The 8,143-nt window shown below is 43.8% G+C and overlaps 1 pseudogene; it reads left to right on the top strand.

The window, feature by feature from the left end:
• The first annotated feature begins 7,002 nt into the window (after window positions 1–7,002).
• Window positions 7,003–7,121, top strand: LOC145393568 (5S ribosomal RNA; annotated as a pseudogene).
• Window positions 7,122–8,143: the final 1,022 nt, after the last annotated feature.

Raw genomic sequence — 8,143 nt, forward strand, 5'->3', positions numbered from 1 at the left:
AAGGTTTGGGTAAGGGAAAAAGGGAGAGATAAGATGTTGAGAATTTTAGGTAAGGAGGAAAAGAAAGAGAAAGACGTTAAAGATGTTCAGAGTTTTAAGTGAGAGAGAGGGGGAAAAAAAGATAGGATGGTGGAAGTTTTAGGTGAGGGGAAAAAAAAAGAGAGAGATGAGATGCTAGAATTTTAGGTGAGAGAGAAAAGAAAGATAAGATGTTAAGAGCATCAGGATAAGGAAAAAAAAATACGGTGTTAAGAGTTTTAGGTAAAGGAAAAGAGAAAGATAAGATGCTGAAGGTTTTAAATGAGAGAAAAAAGAGATAATATAAATTCAGATAAACTCCTTCCGTACCACCAGTCTAAGTGATATAAATATGCTTAAAAAGAGGCAGTTTCAACCCCCCTTCACTCATACATGTCTTCCCTAGGCTGTGTAAAATTGATCTGGGGAAAGAAGAGTAAGGATGTCTGATAGGATTTAAGATTGAAGATAGCGAACGTCCGTCAGTGAGGTTATCTGTTAGTTGCTGTTGCTGTTGTTTTTGTTGCTGTTAATGGGGTTGTTGTTGTTTTAGTAATTGTTGTTGTTGTTGTTTTTGTAATTGTTGTTGTTGTTGTTTTAGTAATTGTTGTTGTTGTTGTTGTTTTAGTAATTGTTGTTGTTGTTGTATCCTATCCTGTCCTCTGCTTGATCCTACGGGCACCGAATTATATTGTTTAATTCCTTCATTGCACTGATATATTTTTTGTCTTAATTTCCGCTTTTTGTTTCTAAGAGAGAGAGAGAGAGAGAGAGAGAGAGAGAGAGAGAGAGAGAGGCTCAAATGACTGCCGGCGGTAGAGGGAAACCCGGGATGAGAGGCGAAGAAAAGAACTTTAGAAATACGGGAAAAATGAGAGGGAAGGGACGAGGAGGATCGAGGATGAACAAAACGGGGAGATAAAAGTAACAGGGGAGAATAAAACACTGAGATGGGGAGAGGGGAGAAAAGGACAATGTGCCTCCAGCCTCTGCGAAAGTGCCGGGAAAGATTATTGGAAAATTTAACAAGCCAAAAAAAAAAAAAAAAAAAAAAAAACGATGGGAGGTAAAGGACTTGAGAATTCTAAAAATATCAATAAAATAAATAAATAAATACGTGAATAAAGACACGGAGAGGAGAAAGAAAAGGGTAAAGAAATAAAAGAGGTAAAGAAGAAAGGGAAGAAGCAGGAGGGAATATTGGAGATAAATGCCGATAGCGATAAGCTGGAGATAGGAAATAGAGAGACATTTTGTGAGCAGACTCATTACCGTAACATTTCCCCAAGGTTGTCTCATATAAGTCTGTATATCTGTCTATCAGTCTATTTCTCCATCTGTCTATCTGTCTTTTTCTGTCTCTATCTGCCTGTCATCTTTCCGTCTGTCTTCCTATCTATAGCCAGACACTTTAATCCAATAAGACGAATCACAAACATATCGTCCCTAGGCCGCCTTGTCCTCTGCCGTTTGCCTACCTGTATTCGTAAATTGTATGGAACGAACGAATCAGAGAACTAACAGGCTAGAGGGCCCTCTCGAATCAAACTCCCTCCGTACCTTAACCACCTTCGAAGCTGCATAGAACACGTGCCTGCTTTGGGATGGATTTTTTTTGGTGTCCAGTGGTTTTGCGCCCGTCTTTTGGTGGTTACTCCCCATTTTCTTTCACTTTTTGGGCTCCGTAACTATTTTAAAGGCCTGAATCGAAAATCTGAATAAATATGTTGAAAGTGCAGGTCTAGGTAAATATATTATACCTAGTAATATTTAGACCAATCTGCCTTGAAATACGTAAGGTCTTGTCGAAGTGTGTTGGTATGAAGGACGAGAACACCAGGACTGACACTAACCCCTCAGGAGTTTATTAGACAAGTTCTGTTCATATCAGCCATGTCCAGACCCGCGTAGATGAAGTGAGACCGATTTCAAGCATTTTGGGCCCTTTTCAGGCTACTCTAGGTCCATCAGGTCCACAAAGATCGATTCAGGTCCTGCCTATAAATATATGTGCCCATAATCACCCCAGTCAGTCCAGTGGGTCAAGATAAGACGCTCCAAGGCCCGTACTCTTGACGATTAAGAAGCTCCCTCACACCTCTTCCTCAAAGACTTATTCTGCTTATTACTCCTCATTGTCCGCTTCTTTATCATTTAAATCATTCAAATTCCACCATACCCAGCCTAAACAACACTCAAATTGATATTAACTGGCTGTATCCAAAAATAAATCGCTAAGGAAGAGGTGCTAGGGAGCCTTAACTGACGATAATAGGGGCCCAAGTCTTTCAGTAGTGGATGAGGTGGGTGGTCACGAGTAGGCGGGATGGGCTGAGATGATGGTGGTTTGGGATCAGGATGGGTTAAGTATATATTATGTATTTATTGTGTATTTAGGCTGTTTGTAATATTCACCACATTAGCCTAGAAGTCGGTGTGGTGGGTGGAGAGGAGTGGGCGGGATGGGCTGGTGTGGTGGTAGGTACTTAGATATGCAGCAGGGGAAGGGGGAAGTATATTCTGTAGTGATGGGTGTTGTAAGAAAACCAGTAAGATGCGAGGGAAAGGCGTCGGAGATGAGAGAGAGAGAGAGAGAGAGAGAGAGAGAGAGAGAGAGAGAGAGAGAGAGAGAGAGAGAGAGAGAGAGAGAGAGAGAGATGGTGGGTGATGGGGTACAATGGAACAACTACACCTTATGGAGATGGAAGTTGTTCTGAGATTTGGTGATGGGATGGAAAAAAACAATCTGTCTTACAAGTTCGATGTGTGTGTGTGTGTGTGTGTGTGTGTGTGTGTGTGTGTGTGTGTGTGTGTGTGTGTGTGTGTGTGTGTGTAGAAAATGGGTGGGATGGGTGGAAGGGCGTAACCAGAATGGGTGGTGATGGGTCTGGAGGGGGTAATACTCTCTGTAGAAATAAGCATTTTAGGTTGGCCAGTGTAGGCTTGACGAAGGTATAATTCAAGATTTTCCCCAAGATGAAAAAAAGAAGAAATGAAGGAGAAGAAAAAGGAGAAGACGACGAAGGAGAAGACGAAGGAGAAGAAAAAAGAGAAGAAAACGAAGAAAAAAGAGAAGATGAAGGAGAGGAAAACGAAGGAGGAGAAGGAGGAAAAAAAGAGAATAAGGTTGCGTCTCTTCCTATACTTTGCATTCTCAAGAGAGGGGGGAAAAAGAAAAAGAAAAGAGGAGAGAGAGAAAATAAAATATTGGATAAGAAGGAGAGACGAAGGAAGGGTCTTGGGTATTGAAGGTGGTCCCTGTAATCACCATTCACGGAGGTGGGGGGAGGGGGAGAGGGGAGAGGGGAGAGAGGGAAGGAGAGGGGGAAGGGGAAGAGGAATAGGGTAAGAGGAATAAGAAAGGAATCCCAGCTCATCTTGCCCCTTAACCTCATCCCTCTGATAGCCATTTTTGCCTCTCTCTCTCTCTCTCTCTCTCTCTCTCTCTCTCTCTCTCTCTCTCTCTCTCTCTCTCATAGTAGCGCATGTACGAGTATAAGAGAGTTTCCATCACTTTTCTAGCAATTTCTAGTTATTTTTTGCAAGGCTAATAGGAGTAACGGGGCTTCGTCTTGTTCTTGGAGAAACTTTTGCACTATACCTTCACGGCGCTCCAGCCATTAATCCTACAGCACCGTATTTCACAGGGTATACTCCCCTAGATCCTCTCCACCCTCCAACACATTTCCACCCTATGCCGCCCATTTTTTGTCCCCCTCGTGCATTTCCTATCACTCTCCCCTCAAACACACTTTAATTCTTGGATTTTTTTTTGAAATAATCCTTCACTACATTCAGGACATTAATCCCACAACGCCCATTTTTCACACGACATGCATTCCTGCCTCAGTCTCACCGCCCACCAACACTCCAGCCCATCCCACCCACTCCTTCGCTCACCATATTCATATCTCTGTGCGACGTAGGCAGCGAGGTTTACGAATGCGCTTTGTGTGTGTGTGTGTGTGTGTGTGTGTGTGTGTGTGTGTGTGTGTGTGTGTGTGTGTGTGTGTGTGAGTGTGTGTGTGTGTTACATTTGCTTTCTTGTATGCGTTTGTATTTTAATATTGATAGAGTTCGGACCAGTAACCTTCAAGAGACACCGTTTAGCAGTGTTTCTCTCTCTCTCTCTCTCTCTCTCTCTCTCTCTCTTTCCTGCTATTTCCAGACGATCTTATACAACTTTGGAGATATTTTCGGACTGGTAGGAAGTGTTACAATGCCACTTAAGCCCGAGAGTACGGCCCAAGACAAAACAAGTCGCAGAGGAAGAGGCGTTACGAAATCAAAATCGACACGAACGCGACTTGGACGTTACGTATCGAGAGACGGGACGAGGAGGGAGGAAAACGCGTGTGGAAAATGGAGGATCTTGGGGCCAGGACTAATCTGGCTGGGGATACCTTTTGAATGCTGGGAGGGAGGAGGGGGGCTGAGGTGACGATGGGAGGAGGAGGGATTGTGTGAGGAGGGAGGGAGGGAGGGAAGACAGGAAGGAAGTGAGGAAGAAAGTGGTGAAGAGAGAAGGAGGAATTGTGCGAGGAGGGGGAGGGAGGGAGGGAAAGAAGACAGGAAGAGTGTGAGGAAGAAAGTGGTGATGAGAGAACAGGAAGAGGGGGCTGAGGTGACGATGATAGGAGGAGGGATTGTGTGAAGAGGGAGGGAGGGTGGAAAGAAGACAGGCAGGAGGTGAGGAAGAAAGTGGTGGAGAGAGAAAAGGAAGAGGGAAGGGATGTGTAAGAGAGGAGAGGTGAGGGGAAAATGGTGGTGGTGTTGGTGGTGGGAGGAGATGGTGGAGGAGGAGGAAAGATACAGGAAGGAAATGAAAGAGGGAGAAAAAGGAAGGAAGGAAGGAAAGAAGGTATCGGAGGACAGAGAAAGAAGAAAGATGGGAAAGAGAAAAGGGAAGGAGGTAAAAAAGATGAAGGAAAGACATGAGGGAAGGAGGTCAAAGAGAGAGAAAATGAGGTGAGATGAGGATGGAGGTGGAGGGAGGGATTGTGTGAGGATGGTGGGGAGGGAGGGAGGAAGGGAAGAAGATAGGAAGAAAGTGAGAAGACAAGAAAAGGAGGGAAGAAGAATGATAAGGAGGAGGGGAAGAAAAAGAAGAAAGGGAAGATGCGTGGAGGGGAATAGAGGTGACGATGCTGGAGGAAGAAGAGATTATGTGGGGCTGGGGAGGGGAAGGAGGGAAGAAAAGAGGATGAAAAGGAAGAAACTGAGAGAGAGAGAGAGAGAGAGAGAGAGAGAGAGAGAGAGAGAGAGAGAGAGAGACAGAGAGAGAGAGAGGAGGGAAGAAGATTGAGAAAAGAGAATCTGGAGAGGGATGGAGAGGCAAGGGGTGTGAGAGAAGGAGAGAGGAAGTAAGAGAGAGAGAGAGAGAGAGAGAGAGAGAGAGAGAGGAAGGAAAGCAAGAATGAAGGAAGCCAGAAAAGGAGAGGGTGATGTAAGAAATGAGAGAGAGAGAGAGAGAGAGAGAGAGAGAGAGAGAGAGAGAGAGAGAGAGAGAGAGAGAGAGAGAGAGAGAGAGAGAGAGAGAGAGAGAGAGAGAGAGAGAGAGATGAATAGCGAGAAAGAATGGAATGAAAAACTGTCCTGAAAAAAGTGCTTATGGATCGAAGGGAAGGAGGTGTGAGAGAGATAAGGATGGAGGAGAGGTGGGTGGAGGGAAGGGAGAGAGAATGGAGGGTTTGGATGGAGGGAAGGGAGAGAGAAGGGAGAGGTGGATGGAGGGAAGGAGGAGAGAATGGAGAGGTGGATAGATGAGAGAGAGAGAGAGAGAGAGAAGAAGGAGAGAAGGGAGAGCAGACAGGGAGGAGCGAAGAGATGAGAAAGAGGATGAAGAGAAGGTGGAGAGAAGGGAGAGAGAATGGAGAGGAAGTGTGGAAAAAGTGGAGGTATTTTTTTTTTTCTTAAACGGGGGAGATTCTGAAGGGTCGGGAAAAAGATATAAAATGCTGTATGATAAAAGGGGTGTTAATTAAGAGAGAGAGAGAGAGAGAGAGAGAGGTGGGGGGGATTCTTGACAGTTTTAGATATAGAGACAAATAGATAGATAGATAGATAGATAGAGAGAGAGAGACCTTAGTGCCGGGAGGGATTCATTTTCACCTTCCCTCCGTCTCCTCGCCAGTCATTTTCTGTCATATTCCTCGTGTCATTTTCACTCACTTTCACACGCAGTTCGCCCTTATGCCTCTTTTTACTCTTACTTGGCCTGAAAATTACCTCTATCCATTTCACTGCTCAGCGCCGGATCATGATGCTAGTCACGAAGAAGTGCAATAGGAGGGATGTGGAACTGCAGAGAAATAATTTACCATAGGAAAATCTGGGCCAAGTTAAGGTGAAAGAAGTATAGTATTCCTCTCTCTCTCTCTCTCTCTCTCTCTCTCTCTTTCTCTCTCTTCCGTACCATCGTTTCGTCTCTTCCGCAAAGATTGGCATAAATTTCCTAACACCTTTTTCTTAGCGATTTATTTTTCGTGTAACCCGTCCAGGCCCCTATGACTCAGTTGAATAAAATCGTCTGAAGTTTGCATGGTCGTTATTTCATGTATTTATTGTGTTAGTTTGCGGAATAAGTAGCAAAGAAAGAGGCGTTACGAATCAGTGTGCCGTATTCTCGATGGCGTAGGAGGCATCGAAGCGCGTATTTCACAGAGCGGTTTAGTCCACGTGATGCACTTTGTTATCCTTCGTGTGTGTGTGTGTGTGTGTGTGTGTGTGTGTGTGTGCGTGTGTGTGTGTGTGTGTGTGTGTGCGTGCGTGCGTGTGTGTGTGTTTGAGACCCAAGACGTCGTTTATATATCGAATTTTGTTTTATTTATTCATTTATCATTTCCCTTTTTTTTTTTTAGTATTTTTGTGGATTTATTTGAACTGCCTTTATTAACCCTTTCAGTTCAGGGATAATTTGAAACCGGTACCAAATGAGTGTCACCTCCTTGTGGACAGTACTGGCACAAGCGGGATTAGTCCAGGGCATCTTACCATACCACGTTGAGTACACCGCTTCCCGTCCGATCAGCGAAGTTAAGCAACGTTGGGTCTGGTTAGTACTTGGATGGGTGACCACCTGGGAACACCAGATGCTGTTGGCATCCCTACGTGTCAAGTGGGGTTGGTGGAGGATTAGTGCCCCTCCCTGTAAAACAATTAACTCTAAGCCGTTGGCCACCCCGTTTGGGATACATGGCGTCTGGCAATGAATGAATGAATCTTACCAACAGCCAGTAGGTGACAGAAAGGCATAGGTGACTCTGTGGCCAAAAGGGGTGATATTATAGACTGCACACGCCGATGACTCGCGGCCCTGGAAGCAATATCTGCAATATCCAATCCCCCTAAAAACTGCTTTATATAAATAGAGTGCCAGGGTTATAATCCATTGCTTTATCTGAAACGTGCCGGTACCACTCCTTCCATCCTCATGTCTTGTGGCAAAGAATATAGAAAAGAATATTGTCATGAAAAAATTAATTACACTTACTCAAACTGAGCATGGGAAAACAGACCCACGAAATTATCACTACATTATTAACTAGAATGCATTCAGAGAGCGCATACCTTCGCCAATGCCACTGCCACTAAAAAGCATCCGGATCCGGATCCGTAGTGGTATTGTGTGGATACATGGATCCGGATCCACCCCAAAATTTAATCAACGTTTCCTTGATCCATGGCCCACTTTTCCACAATATTTTTTGGAAATTCATTGAGAACTTTTGGAGATAATGTGCTGGGTACATAGGATCCGGATCCGCCCCAAAATTTAATAAATTCTTTCTTGGCTTATGGCCCACCCATCCAGAAAATTTCATTGAAATTCAGTAAGAACTTTTCGAGATATCGTGTGGACAAACAGACAAACATACTGTAGGTGAATACATAGCCTCTTCCAACTTCATCGGTGGAGGTAACTGGATGAACCATTTAATATATAAGTAGAACAAAATTCTAGCTACGAAATAAAAAATTCTCTTAAAATCACAATAGCGGTTTAATGATGATGATGATGATAATAATAATAATAATAATAATAATAATAATAATAATAATAATAATTGAAGTAATAATAATAATAATAATAGCTATAATAATAATAATAGTGTAAGCAAGTGCC

The sequence above is a fragment of the Coenobita brevimanus genome, chromosome 24 (assembly GCF_032717465.1).
Source record: "Coenobita brevimanus isolate Jiangsu-jjx chromosome 24, ASM3271746v2, whole genome shotgun sequence".
Lineage (NCBI taxonomy): Eukaryota > Metazoa > Arthropoda > Malacostraca > Decapoda > Coenobitidae > Coenobita > Coenobita brevimanus.